Consider the following 20,467-nt stretch of genomic DNA (forward strand, 5'->3'; position numbering starts at 1 on the left):
GATTTCCACCTCGCAGAGTAACACCCTCCACCTCAAACGTGCACCTCCAGTGGATCCTTGGGGACCAACACCCTTCTTCCTGGTTTTCTCAGACCAGAAACCCTCTGCCTGTTTCTCCTCATAATTCAGCCACACCGATAGTTAACATTTATCATCATACTACATGCCCAGTCTTTAACGCGCTGTGCGGGCTTTGTAGGCTTTGCACTGTGACCACATAGCTGAGCCAGAGCTACATCTCCCAGAATGCCCTTCTCTGAGTGGTTCCAGGTCAGTGTAGTCACAAGAGAAACTCTGCGTGAGACTTGAAATGTGGAAGTGAAGCAGCCACCATATTTTTTACGCTTCAAAGGTCAGGATGAGGCACCAGGCACTATGGCAGCTGGCTCGTGTGGTCATGGTCAATTCCTCCAACTCTTGCTCTGTTTCCTCCTGCAGCTTCTCCACAGGCATCCATGATGTCTTGGTGAAGGGCACCAGCTTCTCCTGCATGTCAGCCATGGCACTGAGTTTTGCAGGTGGGGAGAGACAGACATGGGTCCCAGTTCACTCTCATGGGCTCCAGTTTGTCTTTGTTCTCAATCACACCCACTTTTCCTAGCTTACTGCTGACCTGCTTAACCTAAAGCTACTTTATAAATGAATACAACGTTACATGTCAATTGAATCTCAATAAAACTTGGGGAAAAAAATAAAGCTACTTAAAGCTTAACATTAGATGAAGAGACAACAGCCTGGCATAGATTCCTCCACCAGTTTCTACAATTGCAAAGTCCAATCCTTATAATAATTTTGTTTTCTATGTAACTTACAGCAGTTCTGCTTCTCTGATCGAACTCTGAGTGATACACATGTATTGTCACATTTAATCCTCACTAAAATCCTAGGAGATAGGCACTATTATTATTCCTATTTCACAGGTGAAGAACTTGAGAAACAAAGAGAACAGGAAGAGGCTCAGGTGTAGTTAGTCTGGCCTTATCCTGATCTACAGAGGGGCTACTTGTTTTTTTGTGTGTGTTTTTCTTTTCAACATCTTTATTGGAGTATAATTGCTTTACAATGGTGTGTTAGTTTCTGCTTTATGACAAAGTGAATCAGTTATACATATACACATGTGCCCATATCTCTTCCCTCTTGCGTCTGCCTCCCTCCCACCCTCCCTATCCCACCCCGCTAGATGGTCACAAACCACCGAGCTGATCTCCCTGTGCTATGCGGCTGCTTCCCACTAGCTATCTATTTTACGTTTGGTAGTGTATATATGTCCATGCCACTCTCTCACTTTGTCATGTTAGTCACTTCTGTAGCTCTTCAGGCCAGGTATCTTCCCTCAGCCCAGGACAATTTTCCAGCTGTGAAACATTAGCAGCCAACATTCAGGGAAGCTGGGAAGCTGGTACACCAGCTCAATATAGGGGATCTAGGAGGGGCACCATGGTCCCTTTGCAGGGTACTATCTTGTTTGGCCTCATTTCTGTCCACCAAAACTCTGTAAGCAGCAATGCTAGCAAACCTTATTCCAGCATCTTCAGACTTCTGTAAGGCCCTTTGGGAAAAGCTCTTCTTCATGAAACTAGTCTCCAAAACTCCATTTCTGAAATGCATTCCAAAATAGAACATCAGTAATGCAGTAGTATAAATTATTGCTATCAGATCAATCTTCAGTGTACTAGAGGATCACACTAGGACTTGTCACTGAGCACTGGGGATTAGGAAAAGGGAATCCAAGGGAAAAAGGGACTGGAGGACAGACCCTGGCAATTCCAAAATGAGTCTGACTATTATCAGAAAAATCACGTCTTCTGGATTCAGACATATCCAGTTATATTCCAAAGCCTGGAGAGTGTCTGATGCTCTCTGACTGACAGTCTCCCCATTGGTTAAAATGCAATAATAATATGTGCCTTGCATATCTGTTGGAGGGGAAAATGTTTCAAAAGGCCCCTAATGCAGTGCTCATTGTGCATATAGATCAATAAATGGTATTTTATTGCAAAGACATATATCTATGCTCCCCACTCTTACTCACTGAACTTCTTCATTCCCCAATTCCAAACAGATGGATTGGATTTATCCCCTGCAGAACCCAAACAAAAACCACAAACAGGGAATTCCCTGGTGGTCCAGTGGTTAGGACTCAGTGCTTTCACTGTCAGGGGCCTGGGTTCGATCCCTGGTGGGGGAACTAAGATCCCACAAGCCTTGTGGCGTGGCCAAAAACAAACAAACAACTCAAATACTAACCAAAAAAGCCATGGTCTAGAGCACAGCTAAGAAAAGTAGAGTTGCATTTTTATTGAGCAATTTTCTCTGTCTGAAACATTACAAGACACCAAGCACTGGGGGAAGGGGCAGGAAGACAACCCATATCCTTTGAGCTGTTTTGTAGATACTGAAACCCTCACCAGGTGGAAGAAGTTAACTATTCAATACATGATGATGACCAGACTGTAGCCATGACTTAAGCTGCCACAGTTCTGAGAACTGGCCTCAAATAAATGGGAACAAACTAAGCCTCGAACTGAAAACTAACTGTAATTAAAACAATCAAGATGATGCTGATCAGACCACCGCATGATCAATTTCAAGATGACTGTAGGAGCTGACTCTGCTGTTTCTGCATGTAGCCCTCTCCCTTCACCTATAAAAAAGTCCTTGCCCTATGCCTCTCCACTGCTGGGTTGCTAGCCTCTAACATAAAGCAAACTTCCCTTTCCGCCCACCTTGCCTCTTTATTGGCTTTTTTTTTTTTTTTTTTGTGGTATGCGGGCCTCTCACTGTTGTGGCCTCTCCCGTTGCGGAGCACAGGCTCCAGACGCGCTGGCTCAGCGGCCACGGTTCACGGGCCCAGCCGCTCCGCGGCATGTGGGATCTTTCCGGACCAGGGCACAAACCCGTGTCCCCTGCATCAGCAGGGGGACTCTCAACCACTGCGCCACCAGGGAAGCCCTCTTTATTGGCTTTTGAGCAGTAAGCAACTGGACCCACTTTCGCTAACAGCTTTTTGGCTCCCAGCACGAGACTGCGCTCTCGCGATATCTGGCTCACAGTGGGTTGGGGGCGGTTCCTTCCCCATCAGCAGAGCCACCGCCATGACGCCGCGCCAGTATGGTTGCGAGGAGCTCGCTACTCCTGCGTCACTGGTCCCGGGAGGGTATTTGGGGGGACATTCCTAGCAGCTGCCCAAACCATTCGTTTTGGGAACCCTCCCTGTTTCTCCCCTGTTCGGCACTGGCTGCCAACAAACGCTTTTCCTTGGTGCCACGGAAAGATGCCTCAGGACGAGCTGACGAGCTCCAAGACCGAGTAAGTCCACCGGTGCGCACATGGCAAACTTTTCTTTTGAGCATGAGGTGCTATCTGGGCATTTTGCCCGTTGGTTCTGACGTGTGTCTGATGTTGAGGAGCATTTGTGTTGGGAAGTGTTTGTTTGGGACTCCATAACCGTCCTCCTCTCATTGCATTTGTGACAGTTCTGTCTTCTCGTGTGTGAGTATGTAGTCCATTTGTGTGATTGGTATTCTTGTTGCCTTTTGTAAAATGGTAAATTCAGGTTCAATTCATTAAGAAAAATTTTGGCTATGAAGCTATGGCTAAGTAGGTTTTTTTTTTTTTTTTAACATTGTGTGGTCAACAGTATTCTTCAGACTCCAGAGAAAACTGGTTATGATGTGTATCACTGCTGGCTTTAAGTTTTCTGCTTGAAGCACATGTACAATGTTTGTGTGACAACTGGGTATAATTGATAAAATGTGTAGCCTATAAACTATTTCCCTGTCAGCATACCTCTGCACTTATTTGTTATGTCTGATTAGTTTTCCCCCAGTGTGAATGACTAAGCAAATATATAAACAAAAAGTAGGCCTAGCCCCGAGGGACATGAATGGACCCAGAGCAGGCAGGAATCAGCTCGGCTTTGTAGCCTGAGTACTGAAGAGTTTTGAGTAAACCAAGATGGTGCTAAGTTGTTGTCCTTTCCATGGTCTTCTGATAAGGATCACGAACTGCCAGCGGCCAACCCATTTACTCCTTGTCATCTAGTGTGAAGTAATCCTGGAGAATCTCTCCATCCCCCATCCAGACAGTCCACACGGGCAACCACCATCTGATGAGCAGGGTCCCTCATGAGTCTTGTTCAACCCCATCCCCAGCATGGACAGGGAGGGATGGCTACTGGAGACTATGAAGGCATGAATAGGAAATATGAAACACACTTCTCCCACATCTTCTGTCTTGCCTATTGTTGGCCCTTTTGAATTTTACATTTATCCAACAAGACTCTAAGAAGCATCAGATGGCTGTTTAAGGCTGCACAAGTCCACCACCCAGCAGGAACTTGGCCAAGGAGCCAATTCTATTCTGCCTCCAGAGTTGTTTGGGAGAAAAGCAGTGGATGTAATAATTTACATTTGGATTTTTCTTTTATTTGTTTAGAATTTGGTGTCCCTTCCATTTCTCCTCCCTCTCTTTTCATCCCAGCTCCAATTAGAAAATTCCATTGTACAAAATTCCACTCCACAGGAACCTATATCAAATTTAGGAAGCCATTGGTTTTTAAAGAACCCTCATTTCAGGAGGGTAGGACAGAGCGTGCCATGTAATCAAAGGCAATTAGAGACATTCACGCCATTGTGAATATACATCCTTTGCATACACAATTATGAAGAATTGTTCAGAGAGCTTACACACTGTGGTGCTGGATGGTTTCCAGAAACACTTAAGGCATAAGAAGCACTTATTTGGGGCTTGCAAACATGAGTTTTGTTTGTGCTCTTATGCGTGTTTGGCAAATACAATGCAGGCTCTGCTTTCAGAACATTTGGCCCTAAATAAAAAGAAATGTGTCAGCAAATCCACCAAGAAGTACACTAAACCCAAAACTTCTGTTGGATCCAGAAGGAGGCTGAGGTAGAGTTTGTTTTCCAGCTAAAGGCAACATCTGGATGCAATCACCAAGAGTTCCGGCCGCTTTGGCCACATCTACCAGAGATACAGAAAGCCTTACCAAAAGCCCAGTGCATTCTTTGTGAAGCTTCCCAACACTTTTAGCACACCTGGGGTCAGATAGGAAGGCAGGATGTCCATGTGAGCAGGATGAGCTCACCTCGTGCCTTTCAATGATCTCAGACATTTGCTATCTACCCCAGGACATGCAAAGTACACCTACATGCGTATTGGATTTCTTGGATGCGGCGGGAGAAGGGGCGGAGAAGAACATGTTTCTGCCATCCTTATATAGAAAATAAGTAATAAATAAAGACTACAGTCCATCTACTAGGGTGAAGTACAACTCCACTTACTGTGTGACTAAGCAAGTTATATAATATCGGCCTCACTCTCCTTGTTGGTAAAACAAAAATAATAATAGTACCTGCCTCGTGAAGCTGTTGAAGACTGATAAGATGACAGATGTAAAATGGCCACACCAAGTAACTTCTCAAAGAATGTAGGCTAAAAGAATTAAATTATTTCATCATATTCTCTCTGTGTCTTCTCCAACTTCTTTTTTTTTTTTTTCTAGTAAGTCTGTGTCTTTATTCCTGTTTCACCCCTAGGTTTTTCATGACATTTTTTTCCCTTAAATTCCATATATATGTGTTAGCATACGGTATTTGTCTTTCTCTTTCTGACTTACTTCACTCTGTGTGACAGACTCTAGGTCTCATTACAAATAGCTCAATTTCGTTTCTTTTTATGGCTGAGTAATATTCCATTGTATATATGTGCCACATCTTCTTTATCCATTCATCCGATGATGGACACTTAGGTTGTTTCCATAGAGCTGCAATGAACATTTTGGTACATGACTCTTTTTGAATTATGGTTTTCTCAGGGTATATGCCCAGTAGTGGGATTGCTGGGTCATATGGTAGTTCTATTTGTAGTTTTTTAAGGAACCTCCATACTGTTCTCCACAGTGGCTGTATCAATTTACATTCCCACCAACAGTGTAAGAGGGTTCCCTTTTCTCCACACCCTCTCCAGCATTTATTGTTTCTAGATTTTTTGATGATGGCCATTCTGACCAGTGTGAGATGATATCTCATTTTAGTTTTGATTTGCATTTCTCTAATGATTAGTGATGTTGAGCATTCTTTCATGTGTTTGTTGGCACTCTGTATATCTTCTTTGGAGAAATGTCTATTTAGGTCTTCTGCCCATTTTTGGATTGGGTTGTTTGTTTTTTTGTTATTAAGCTGCATGAGCTGCATATAAATTTTGGAGATTAATCCTTTGTCAGTTGCTTCATTTGCAAATATTTTCTCCCATTCTGAGGGTTGTCTTTTGGTCTTCTTTATGGTTTCCTTTGCTGCGCAAAAGCTTTTAAGTTTCATTAGGTCCCATTTGTTTACTTTTGTTTTTATTTCCATTTCTCTAGGAGGTGGGTCAAAAAGGACCTTGCTGTGATTTATGTCATAGAGTGTCCTGCCTATGTTTTCCTCTAAGAGTTTGATACTTTCTGGCCTTACATTTAGGTCTTTAATCCATTTTGAGCTTATTTTTGTGTATGGTGTTAGGAAGTGATCTAATCTCATACTTTTACATGTAGCTGTCCAGTTTTCCCAGCACCACTTATTGAAGAGGCTGTCCTTTCTCCAAGTACATTCCTGCCTCCTTTGTCAAAGATAAGGTGACCATATGTGCGTGGGTTTATCTCTGGGCTTTCTATCCTGTTCCATTGATCTATCTTTCTGTTTTTGTGCCAGTACCATACTATCTTGATTACTGTAGCTTTGTAGTATAGTCTGAAGTCAGGAAGCCTGATTCCTCCAGCTCCGTTTTTCGTTCTCAAGATTGCTTTGGCTATTCGGGGTCTTTTGTGTTTCCATACAAATTGTGAAATTTTTTGTTCTAGTTCTGTGAAAATGCCAGTGGTAGTTTGATAGGGATTGCATTGAATCTGTAGATTGCTTTGGGTAGTAGAGTCATTTTCACAATGTTGATTCTTCCAATCCAAGAACATGGTATATCTCTCCATCTATTTGTATCATCTTTAATTTCTTTCATCAGTGTCTTATAATTTTCTGCATACAGGTCTTTTGTCTCCTTAGGTAGGTTTATTCCTAGATATTTTATTCTTTTTGTTGCAGTGGTAAATGGGAGTGTTTTCTTGATTTCACTTTCAGATTTTTCATCCTTAGTGTATAGGAATGCCAGAGATTTCTGTGCATTAATTTTGTATCCTGCTACTTTACCAAATTCATTGATTAGCTCTAGTAGTTTTCTGGTAACATCTTTAGGATTCTCTATGTATAGTATCATGTCATCTGCAAAGGTGACAGCTTTACTTCTTCTTTTCCGATTTGGATTCCTTTTATTTCCTTTTCTTCTCTGATTGCTGTGGCTAAAACTTCCAAAACTATGTTGAATAAGAGTGGTGAGAGTGGGCAACCTTGTCTTGTTCCTGATCTTAGTGGAAATGCTTTCAGTTTTTCACCATTGAGGACGATGTTGGCTGTGGGTTTGTCATATATGGCCTTTATTATGTTGAGGAAAGTTCCCTCTATGCCTACTTTCTGCAGGGTTTTTATCATAAATGGGTGTTGAATTTTGTCAAAAGCTTTCTCTGCATCTGTTGAGATGATCATATGGTTTTTCTCCTTCAATTTGTTAATGTGGTGTATCACGTTGATTGATTTGCGTATATTGAAGAATCCTTGCATTCCTGGAATAAACCCCACTTGATCATGGTGTATGATCCGTTTAATGTGCTGTTGGATTCTGTTTGCTAATAGTTTGTTGAGGATTTTTGCATCTATGTTCATCAGTGATATTGGCCTGTAGCTTTCTTTCTTTGTGACATCCTTGTCTGGTTTTGGTATCAGGGTGATGGTGGCCTCGTAGAATGAGTTGGGGAGTGTTCCTCCCTCTGCTATATTTTGGAAGAGTTTGAGAAGGATAGGTGATAGCTCTTCTCTAAATGTTTGTTAGAATTCGCCTGTGAAGCCATCTGGTCCTGGGCTTTTGCTTGTTGGAAGATTTTTATTCACAGTTTCAATTTCAGTGATTGTGATTGGTCTGTTCATATTTTCTATTTCTTCCTGATTCAGTCTTGGCAGGTTTTGCCTTTCTAAGAATTTGTCCATTTCTTCCAGGTTGTCCATTTTATTGGCATAGAGTTGCTTGTAGTAATTTCTCATGATCTTTTGTATTTCTGCAGCGTCAGTTGTTACTTCTCCTTTTTCATTTCTAATTCTATTGATTTGAGTCTTCTCCCTTTTTTTCTTGATGAGTCTGGCTAATGGTTTATCAATTTTGTTTATCCTTTCAAAGAACCAGCTTTTAGTTTTATTGCTCTTTGCTATCGTTTCCTTCATTTCTTTTTCATTTATTTCTGATCTGATTTTTATGATTTCTTTCCTTCTGCTAACTTTGGGGTTTTTTTGTTCTTCTTTCTCTAATTGCTTTAGGTGCAAGGTTAGGTTGTTTATTCGAGATGTTTCCTGTTTCTTAAGGTAGGATTGTATTGCTATAAAATTCCCTCTTAGAACTGCTTTTGCTGCATCCCATAGATTTTGAGTCGTCGTGTCTCCATTGTCATTTGTTTCTAGGTATTTTTTGATTTCCTCTTTGATTTCTTCAGTGATCACTTTGTTATTAAGTAGTGTATTGTTTAGCCTCCATGTGTTTGTATTTTTTACAGATCTTTTCCTGTAATTGATGTCTAGTCTCATAGCATTGTGGTCGGAAAAGATACTTGATACAATTTCAATTTTCTTAAATTTACCAAGGCTTGATTTGTGACCCAAGATATGATCTATCCTGGAGAATGTTCCATGAGCACTTGAGAAAAATGTGTATTCTGTTGTTTTTGGATGGAATGTCCTATAAATATCAATTAAGTCCATCTCGTTTAATGTATCATTTAAAGCTTGTGTTTCCTTATTTATTTTCATTTTGGATGATCTGTCCATTGGTGAAAGTGGGATGTTAAAGTCCCCTACTATGAATGTGTTACTGTCGATTTCCCCTTTTATGGCTGTTAGTATTTGCCTTATGTATTGAGGTGCTCCTATGTTGTGTGCATAAATATTTACAATTGTTATATCTTCTTCTTGGATCGATCCCTTGATCATTATGTAGTGTCCTTCTTTGTCTCTTCTAATAGTCTTTGTTTTAAAGTCTATTTTGTCTGATATGAGAATTGCTACTCCAGCTTTCTTTTGGTTTCCATTTGCATGAAATACCTTTTTCCATCCCCTTACTTTCAGTCTGTATGTGTCTCTAGGTCTGAAGTGGGTCTCTTGTAGACGGCAAACATATGCGTCTTGTTTTTGCATCCATTCAGCCAATCTGTGTCTTTTGGTGGGAGCATTTAGTCCATTTACATTTAAGGTAATTATTGATATGTGTGTTCCCATTCCCATTTTCTTAATTGTTTTGGGTTTGTTATTGTAGGTCTTTTCCTTCTTTTGTGTTTCTTGCCTAGAGAAGTTCCTTTAGCAGTTGTTGTAGAGCTGGTTTGGTGGTGCTGAACTCTCTCAGCTTTTGCTTGTCTGTAAAGGTTTTAATTTCTCCATCAAATCTGAATGAGATCCTTGCTGGGTAGAGTAATCTTGGTTGTAGGTTTTTCTCCTTCAACACTTTCAATATGTCCTGCCAGTCCCTTCTGGCTTGCAGAGTTTCTGGTGAAAGATCAGCTGTTACCCTTATGGGGATTCCCTTGTGTGTTATTTGTTGTTTTTCCCTTGCTGCTTTTAATATGTTTTCTTTGTATTTAATTTTTGACCGTTTGATTAATATGTGTCTTGGCGTATTTCTCCTTGGATTTATCCTGTATGGGACTCTCTGTGCTTTCTGGACTTGATTAACTATTTCCTTTCCCATATTAGGGAAGTTTTCAACTATAATCTCTTCAAATATTTTCTCAGTCCCTTTCTTTTTCTCTTCTTCTGGAACCCCTATAATTCGAATGTTGGTGCGTTTAATGTTGTCCCAGAGGTGTCTGAGACTGTCCTCAGTTCTCTTCATTCTTTTTTTTAATTCTGCTCTGCAGTAGTTATTTCCACTATTTTATCTTCCAGGTCACTTATCCATTCTTCTGCCTCAATTATTCTGCTATTGATCCCATCTAGAGTATTTTTCATTTCATTTATTGTGTTGTTCATCATTGTTTGTTTCATCTTTAGTTCTTCTAGGTCCTTGTTAACTGATTCTTGCATTTTGTCTATTCTATTTCCAAGATTTTGGATCATCTTTACTATCATTATTCTGAATTCTTTCTCAGGTAGACTGCCTATTTCCTGTTCATTTGTTAGGTCTGGTGGGTTTTTATCTTGCTCCTTCATCTGCTGTGTGTTTTTCTGTCTTTTCATTTTGCTTATCTTACTGTGTTTGGGGTCTCCTTTTTGCAGGCTAAAGGTTCGTAGTTCCCGTTGTTTTTTGTGTCTGTCCCCAGTGGCTAAGGTTGGTTCAGTGGGTTGTGTAGGCTTCCTGGTGGAGGGTACTAGTGCCTGTGTTCTGGTGGATGAGGTTGGATCTTGTCTTTCTGGTGGGCAGATCCACGTCTGGTGGTGTGTTTTGGGGTGTCTGTAGACTTATTATGATTTTGGGCAGCCTCTCTGCTAATGGGTGGGGTTGTGTTCCTGTCTTGCTAGTTGTTTGGCATAGGATGTCCAGCACTGTAGCTTGCTGGTTGTTGAGTGAAGCCGGGTGCTGGCGTTGAGATGGAGATCTCTGGGAGATTTTTGCCGTTTGATATTATGTGCAGCTGGGAGGCCTCTTGTGGACCAGTGTCCTGAAGTTGGCTCTCCCACCTCAGAGGCACAGCACTAACTCCTGGCTGCAGCACCAAGAGCCTTTCATCCACACCGCTCCTTAATTTGGGATGATTCGTTGTCTATTCATGTATTCCACAGATGCAGGGTACATCAAGTTGATTGTGGAGCTTTAATCCGCTGCTTCTGAGGCTGCTGGGAGAGATTTCCCTTTCTCTTCTTTGTTCTCACAGCTCCCAGGGGCTCAGCTTTGGATTTGGCCCCGCCTGTGCGTGTAGGTTGCTGGAGGGCGTCTGTTCTTTGCCCAGACAGGACAGGGGTTAAAGGAGCCGCTGATTCGGAGGCTCGGGCTCACTCAGGCCGGGAGTAGGGAGGGTCACGGAGTGCGGGGCGGGCCTGCGGCGGCAGAGGCACGACGTGTTCTCCCGGGGGAGTTGTCCCTGGATCCCGGGACCCCGGCAGTGGCGGGCTGCACAGGCTCCCCGGAAGGGCGTGTGGATAGTGACCTGTGTTCGCACACAGGCTTCTTGGTGGCGGCAGCAGCGGCCTTAGTGTCTCATGTCTGTCTCTGGGCTCCGCACTTTTAGCCGCGGCTTGCGCCCGTCTCTGGAGCTCCTTTAAGCAGCGTTCTCAGTCCCCTCTCCTCGTGCACCAGGAAACAAAGAGGGAAGAAAAAGTCTCTTGCCTCTTCGGCAGGTCCAGACTTTTCCCCGGACTCCCTCCTGGCTAGCCGCGGTGCACTAATGCCCTGCAGGCTGTGTTCACGCTGCCAACCTCAGTCCTCTCCCGGCGCTCCGACAGAAGCCGGAGCCTCAGCTCCCAGCCCCGCCCGCCCCGTCAGGCGAGCAGACAAGCCTCTCGGCTGGTGAGTGCCGGTCGGCCCCGATCCTCTGCGCTGGAATCTCTCCGCTTTGCCCTCCGCACCCCTGTTGCTGTGCTCTCCTCCGCTGCTCCGAAGCTCCCCCACTCCGCCACCCACAGTCTCCGCCCGCGAAGGGGCTTCCTAGTGTGTGGACACTTTTCCTCCTTCACAGCTCCCTCCCGCTGGTGCAGGACCCGTCCCTATCCTTTTGTCTCTGTTTATTTTTTTTTTTGCCCTAACCAGGTACGTGGGGGGTTCCTTGCCTTTTGGGAGGTCTGAGGTCTTCTGCCAGCGTTCAGTAGGTGCTCCGTAGGAGTTGTTCCACGTGTAGATGTATTTCTGGTGTATCTGTGGGGAGGAAGGTGATCTCCGAGTCTTACTCTTCCGCCATCTATCTTCTCCAACTTCTATGCAGAAAAGTCTTCTCCATTAAAAAACTTAAAACTTGATCTACGATTCACCCTCACAACTGACCACATCTCCACTTCTTTTTTTCTTTCTTTATTTATTTGATGTGGACCATTTTTAAAGTCTTTATTGAATGTGTTACAATATTGCTTCTGTTTTATGTTTTGATTTGTTTGGCCGCGAGGCACATGGGATCTTATCTCCCCAGCCAGGGATTGAACCCGCACCCCACTGCATTGGAAGGCGAAGTCTTAACCACTGGACTCCTGGGGAAGTCCCACCATCTCCACTTCTTTAAATGTCCAGTTCCTTGAAAGAGGAGTCTGCACGTGTGGTCCTGCCCTAAGTCCCATTCACGCTCTCCACCTGCTCCCTCCCACACAATAAGTGATGAAGATCATTCATCAACAGCCCTTGACACCTGACTTGGAGTGTTTCCCAGGCTCCCCCACTGACATGCTAGACACAGGACTGGAGTGGATCACTAGAATGTGGACAAACATGATATTTGCCACTTATGAGCAGAAATTTTGAATGTGCTCGCTTCCTTTACTTTGGCCTCTTGCATTCTTCTTCCATGAGAACAGCATGGAAAAGAAAGGCTACTGCTTTAGCCTGAGTCCTAGAATGAGAAGTTGCCTTGAGCCCAGGAAAGCCCTCCAGAATCGCAACCAATTCGCAGGCTTCATTTCATTTCAGAAGGCAATAAACGTTCTATTCTGTTGAGACCTGGGTTCTTTGTTACTACAGCAAAAGCTGATGAATGCCTAGTATCTGCTCTCCTGCCGGCCTAAGCATCCCTACTATAATGATCAGTAAGGGATAATCTGCCCCTTCTTCATCAAACTCCCCCACTTCCTCCACCCACCACTCTGTATACATGAGCCTCCTGGGTTTGTCATGTTTGTAACTGCTGGCTCCCCTGGCCACCAGTTATTGTCTCCTAGGTGGGTACCTGATCCAGTCTGCAGTGAGAGAAAAGCATGAAACGACCATACACACAGAAGCAGAATGAGAGGGAACCTCCAAGGGGACTTGAGCCAACGGTTAAAGTTGTTGTTTCTATGGCTAAATGTCCACATCCAGGAAAGACTTCCTGGCTTAAAGGGGTGAGGCCAAGAGGACTACACACACGGACAGGAAGCTGGAAAGGTCCTCTGTTCAGACAAGAGGGATTTACCATGAGCCTTGTGGAGGCAGGTGTACAGCAGGCTCAAGAGTCAGACAGAACAGGTTAGTGTTGAAGTGATTTCGAGCCAAGACTTTCCATTCAGACATGGTATTGATCAAAAACTTGAGGGGCCATCCAGATTCCTTCGTAGGATGAAGCTAAATCTAAAGGAAGAATTCAAGGGCCTGAGTAAAGCAGATGGGGAGGAGGATCAGCGTGGGGGGACAGTGGTCAGGCAGACCTGGGACTTTGGAGGGGAGATCAGAACACCAGGTTTCTGACAAGTCATCCCAAGAGTGTGAATAAGAGACTTTTCCACCCCCAACGGCAGCTTCTTAGAGCCAGCCTGTGGCTCAGCCTTCAATTTTTTTCCAGCATAGCAAGTCTAATCACAATCGGATGTGCTGTGACCTCCCAGACGCCACTCTGGGAGCTCACAGGAAGAGATTCCACAACAAACAGGAGTGTTCTGGGCTTTAAGGGTAAAACAGCCCTTCACCCCACACCCCAACTGTGTATTATTGTTTTGGTTTTTTGTTTGTTTTTGTTTTAAGCATTTAAAATTTTTTTTCTTTTTTTTAAATTTATTTATTTTTTGGCTGTGTTGGGTCTTGTTGCTGTGCACGGGCTTCCTCTAGTTGCGGCGAGCAGGGGCTACTCTTCGTTGTGGTGTGTGGGCTTCTTATCGCGGTGGCTTCTCTTGTTGCAGAGCGTGGGCTCTAGGCACACGGGCTTCACTAGTTGTGGCGCACAGGCTTAGTTGCTCCATGGCATGTGGGATCTTCCCAGACCAGGGCTTGAACCCGTATCCCCTGCATTGGCAGGTGGATTCTTAACCACTGCGCCACCAGGGAAGTCCCCCAACTGTGTTTTAATTGTGGCAAGAAAGATCAGTCTGCACCAATGAAGAAAAGGTCTCCACAAACACACCATCTTTCTCCTTTTACAAAGAGAGAGAGGTTAAAGCCAGCAGAGTACCCACCAATGCATACCCTTCCCAGTATATCACATCCAGAAACCTGTGGGGTTTGGGGGTTGAGGACTGGGGTGTTCTCTTGTTGGCTCGGTCCCTGCAGACTTATATGAGGCTGTGGGGCACTCATGATGGTTACAACCCCCAGATCACCTCCTTAGGCTCCTAGAGACCTGGGCTTACTGGGACTTGCACAGGGCAGGCTATGTTTGTCATGTAGGGATGACCTGGTGGGAGGGTGGGGAACCCTGACCAGCATCTGAGGAGCCAGCGAATAAAGGCAACGGTGAGTACAGCTGGTTAGGTTACAAATTATAAAGTATGGCAATAAAATAATAATAGCCAACACCGCTTGGGTGCTAAGTGCTAGGCAGTGATCTGAACATGCACACAGAAGATTTATTTTATCCTCCTGGAGAATCAGGATGGCAGAGGAGTAGGACATGGAACTCAACTCCTCCCACAAATACATCAAAAATACATCTACAGGGAATTCCCTGGCAGTCCAGTGGTTAGGACTCAGCGTTTTCACTGCCAGGGCCCAGGTTCAGTTTCTGGTCGGGGACTAAGATCCTGCAAGGACGTGGTGAGACCAAAAAAAAAAAAAAATCTACAAGTGAAACAATTTTCACAAAACACCTACTGAACACCAGCAAAAGACCTCAGGCATCTGAAAGGACAATCAAGATCTCCAATGTAACCCAGTAGGATGAAAGAAAAAAAAAAAAAAAGAAGCAGGATGGGACCTGCACCCCTGGGAGGGAGCTGAAAAAGAGGAAACGTCCCTGCACCCTGGGAGGCCCCCTCACTGGCAGGGAGATAAGCCAGGACAGAAAGGGAGCTTCAGAGGAGAGTAAAACAACTGGTCTGTGGCATGCAGAGAGAGACCTGCACAGACAGCCATGCCACCACCCTGTGTGCCCTAGCCTGAGACGCCCATCCACTGGTGGGGGCGGGCGCCTGGGTGCTGGTGCCTTGGAGGCCCTGGGAGCAGGTGCCAGTGGGTTGCCCACGTGCAGAGGTAGGGCTGAAAACACAGCTGAGCCTGGGGCCTCGCGACTTAGGAAGCAGGGCCGAAATCTCTCCCCGCAGCTGCGCAAGCTGCAGACTTATACCTCTGCTGCCTTTGGCTTTCCAAAGGGACAACGAGTGCTCCCACAGCTGGGACGGGTCTGGCCTTAGCAGCTGTGGGGTTTTGTGAGCACGTGCACATGGGGACCGGGCCGGGCCAGGGTCTGAGCTGATTCCATAGCCCCCACAGTGGGTCCAGGGGCAGGAGGACCACGGTCCTGGGACCTGACTTTAGTGGATCTGTGCTGGTGGCCTTGTGAAAACAATGCCTCAGGGACACCAGGGCCGATTTCCGGCCTCCCCACGGTTGAGGCAGGGCTGAGGGCAGTGCCAACGACAGTGTACTTTGTGAGCCCACACAACGGGTGACAGGTGACACCACAGAGCACACTCACCAGTGAACAGCTCTAGCAGAGGAATACTCAGTGGCTCCTCTCCCAGTGGGAGCACGCCAATCCTACCTAGCTCACGCCACAGCTCAGAAATGGATCTGGGGGCTTCCACTCCAACAACTAGGGAGCAGACCCAGCCCCTGACAGGGCTGTGACAACCACAGAGCAAGGAGGAGGCCCCGCTCAACATCCAGGGCAGGCTTTGGTCACCACAACACCAGTCACACCACCTAGCAAGCGGATAACGGCCAGCACACACTGAGGAAAGAGGCGGCAGGCATCCATAGTAAAAACGGGCCTCACACCAAAAATCTGAAACCCATGCAGGCTATGCAGGAACACTCCCACATATAAATATTCCTCCAAGACCACAGTAGATAATTGTTTCTCCTCAACTCATAGAGCAAAAGAAATATAAGTAAAAATGAAGAAGCAGAGGAACCACTTCCAATTAAAAGATCAAGAGAATTCCCCTGAAAGAACAAGCAATGAAACAGACCTCTTCAGTCTAATTGACTCCAAGTTCAAAAAGGAGATAATGAGAACACTGAAGAAATTAAGGACTATTGTTAGAAATGCAGATTACTATGAAAAGGAACTAGAAACTATAAAAAGGAACCAAGAAAAATTAGGAAGTTCATTTGCAGAGACAAGAACTGAGCTAAAAGCAATGATTAGCAGAGTAAATAATGCAGAAGAACAAATAAGTGAACTGGAAGATAGAATAATGGAAATTACCCAATCAGAACAGCAGACAGAAAGCCAAATGAAAAAAAAAAAAATGAAAGCAACATAAGAGACCTATGCGATAATATAGAGCATGCCAACCTACACATAATAGGGATTCCAGAAGGGGAAGAAAGAGAAAAGGGGATTGAAAATCTATTTGAAGAAATTATGGCTGAAAATTTCCCAAACCTAAAGAAGGAAACAGATATCCAGATACAGGAAGCACAGAGGGTCCCAAACAAGATAAACCCAAACAGACCTACACCAAGATATATTATAATAAAAATGGAAAAGTTAAAGAGAGAATTATATAGGCAGCAAGAGAAAAACAAAGAGTTAATTACAAGGGAACCCCCATAATGCTATTAGCTGATTTCTCTACAAAAATGTTGCAGGCCAGAAGGGAGTGGCAAGATATTTTTAAAGTCCTGAAAGGGAAAAATCTGCAACCTAGGATACTCTACCCAGCAAGATTATCATTTAGAATAGGAGGAGAGATAAAGAATTTCTCAGACAAGCAAAAACTAAAAGAATACAGAAATGCTAAACCTATCCTAAAAGAAATATTGAAAGGTCTTCTCTAAATAGAAAAGTAAGAATCCGTAGGAAAGAGAAAATCACAATTGGAAAGTAAATCATTTAAATAAGCCAGTACAGATTTTAAAAAATAAAATAAAAAAATTTCTGTGAAAGAACGATAATCACAATGACAGGAAAAGGATGAACACGAAACATGATGTAAAAGAGGGCATCAGAATCATAAAATGTGGGGGAGGAGGATAAGAAGATGTAGATTTTTTTCCCCTAGAGCCTATATGACTACCAGTCTAAGAGAAGTAAATGTAGAAAGGGGTTAATATACTTGAAAAACAGGGTAAGCACAAATCAAAAACATACAATAGATTCACAAAAAACAAAAAGAAGAGGACATAAATAATACAAAAGAAAATCATCAAACCACAAAAGGAAAAACAAAAAGAAAAAAAAGGGACAGAAGAAATACAAAATCAATGGGAAAACAAGGTTTTAAATGGCAGTAAATACATATAATCAGTAATTACCTTAAAAATCAATGGACTAAATGCTCCAGTCAAAAGACATAGAGTGGCAGATTGGATTAAAAAAAAACAAGAGCCTACAGTATGTTGCCTACAAGAGACCCGCTTTAGGGCAAAGGACACACATAGACTGAAAGTGAGGGGATGGAAAAAGATTTCATGAAACGGAAATGAAAAGAAAGCAGGGGTTGCAATACTCAGACAAAATAGACTTTAAAACAATGGCTATAAAGAAAGATAAAAAAGGACACTATATTTTATCCTCATAACATCCCCAAGAGATAGATGTTATTAAAAGTCCCATTTTACAGATGAGAAAACTGAAGCATGAGGCAGTTAAATTAACTTCTCTAAGATTAAGGGAGATTTGTTAAGGGAGATTTAAATTAAGGGAGACTTGTTAAGGGAGTATGTAAAGATTTAGACACAGGAATGTTCTTACAGCACTATTTTTAATAAGGGAAATGTTTGCATAGTAACACTGTAGGCAGATTTAAATGTCGATCATTAAGGAATGGATTGGGACTTCCCTGGTTATCCAGTGGTTGAGACTGCACGCCCCCAGTGCAGGGGGCCCGGGTTCGATCCCTGGTCAGAAAACTAGATCCCGCATGCCGCAACTAAGAACCCACATGCTGTAACTAAAAAGAGCCTGCATGCCGTAATGAAGATCTCACACGTGGCAATGAAGATCCCATGTGCCGCAACTAAGACTCGGTGCAGCCACCGAGCTAGCTAAATAAATAAATAAGGAATGGATTAAATAAATTACAATATACCTATACTACATTAAAAATGATCCTCTAAGTGTATGGTTTGGAGATGAAAATCTGTTTATTGTGTATTGTTCATTGAAAAATCAGGGCACAAAATAAATTAAGGCACAATCCCATATTTAGTAACTATAAATATATATGCATTTTTTTAAGTTTTGAAAGAATATGCATCCAGGTCTTATCAGTGATCTGCAGATTGTAAGGTTGTGGGTGCTTTTGGTCACTCCTTCATTTATGTAAATCTTCTAATAACAATACATTGCTTTTTTCATAAGAGAAGAGTTATATTAATTTTTTAAATAGTAAAGAAGAATGGAGGATTGTCTGAACATCAAGGTCAGGTCTGTGGAGGACAGCTAATTCCATGTACATCGACTGCAAATCCCCTCGCGCTAGTGGAATTAGTGTAATCCAGCATTTCCCAAAAGTGTGTTGCTTAAAAAAAAGAAAGGAGCCTCATGGTAAAATGAATTAGAAAACTCTGTCTACTTCTCTCAAAGATTCACAATGCATAAATTCTGTTAACAAAGAAAAGAAAGAAAGGAAAACCTATTTTACTTCGTGTAACCCAGCATTTTCCAGTCTTACTTCATCACAGAGCTCTTTTACATGTGATTCTTATTTTTGGTTCAGGAAATCCAAAAAAGAGGGGATATATGTATACGTATAGCTGATTCACTTTGCTGCACAGCAGAAACTAACACAACATTGTAAAGCAACTATACTCCAATAAAAATTAATTTAAAAAAAAAAGAAATGCTCTCACATCTTGGAGGTGGTGCTATTATTTCTCCCTCTGCCCAGTGCTAATACTCTCCCATCTTTACAGGTGTTGTACCCAAGAAAATCCCCCAGAAAACCTCCTACATTGAAATCACCACTTCAGAGTCTGTTTCAGACAATGACATTTGAAAGGATTAAATAAAAAGAAGAAAAGATAGGTATAGGCAAGTTAGAAAAAATAAGAATCATGCTCATTTATTATTTTCATGTGCTTTAAAAGTCAAAATTTTTAGCGAGATAACTAACTTTTAAAATGCTATGAGAATAAACAACATAGACTGATTACAAAAATAGATCAGGACTATTTTCTCAGTTTTCCCATAACCGAGGCTTTAGGTGATCTTACTGGGATTCATTGTATTTCCTGTATTTATCTTATTTGTAGCTTTCCAGCATCTTTTGAACACCCTTCCTATACTTTGTTGATTTTCCACATTGTGAGACCCACCAATGCAAGATGGAAACCAGGGAACTTGCTTTCCTGGCCTTCCTTGCAGTTAGGACACAGGAAGTAAAACAGACAGCCCTGCAGATTTCCATGAGGAAAACAAGACATGGAAGGATGCAGCACAGAGTCCATTTTATTGGAAAGGGAGAGGGAGCTTGGGAGAGAAATATCAATCTTATAGAAACTGTAACATCAGAGGATTTCACAGCAGTGTCTCAGGTCACTGTCCTTTTTTTTTTTTTAAGGCTAATTTCAATTATTATTATTCTTTAATTTTATTGAAGTATAGTTGATTTACAATGTTGGGTTAATTTCTGCTGTACAGCAAAGTGACTCAGTTATACATATATACATTCTTTTCCATTCTGGTTTATCACAGGATATTGAATATAGTTCCCTGTACTATGCCATAGGACCTTCTTGTTTATCCTATATATAGTAGTTTGCATCTGCTAATCCCAAACTCCCAATTCTTAGGGAGTCTTCCTCACCCTCATCACCCTTGGCAACCACAAGTGCGTTCTCTTTGTCTTTGAGTCACTTTCTGTTTCATAGAGATGTTCATTTGCATCATATTTTAGATTTCACATATAGGTGATATGGTAGTTGTCTTTCTCTTTCTGACTTACTTCACTTACTATGATAATCTCTAGTTGCATCCATGTTGCTGCAAATGGCATTATTTTGTTCCTTTTTATGGCTGAGTAGTATTCCATTGTATATATGCACCACATCTTCTTCATCCATTCATCTGTTGATGGACATTTAGGTTGCTTCCATGTCTTGGCTATTGTGAATAGTTCTGCTGTGAACATAGGGGTGCATGTATCTTTTCGAATTATAGTTTTGTATGGGTATATGCCCAGGAGTGGGATTGCTGGATCATATGGCAACTCTATTTTCAGTTTTTTAAGGAACCTCCATACTATTTTCCATAGTGGCTGCCCTAATTTACATTCCCACCAACAGGCAGGTCACTGTCCTTGATGAGAAGTGTGGGGTGGGTGTCCAGTCATCATGGGACTGTACATGTGAGGAGTCCTAGAGAATATAAGTTTGGTTTTCTTCCTGACTT

General features: G+C 42.9%; 1 long non-coding RNA gene across 2 annotated transcripts in view; it reads left to right on the forward strand.

The window, feature by feature from the left end:
• The first annotated feature begins 3,010 nt into the window (after positions 1–3,010).
• Positions 3,011–20,467, forward strand: part of LOC307192427 — a 76,759-nt gene continuing 59,302 nt past the window's right edge. For both annotated transcript variants that reach the window (XR_013830066.1, XR_013830067.1), the window contains exon 1: positions 3,011–3,309. This is a non-coding gene — a long non-coding RNA (uncharacterized lncRNA). The remainder of the gene's footprint in view (positions 3,310–20,467) is intronic.

This window comes from Stenella coeruleoalba, assembly GCF_951394435.1.
Source record: "Stenella coeruleoalba genome assembly, chromosome: 10".
Taxonomy (NCBI): Eukaryota; Metazoa; Chordata; class Mammalia; order Artiodactyla; family Delphinidae; genus Stenella; species Stenella coeruleoalba.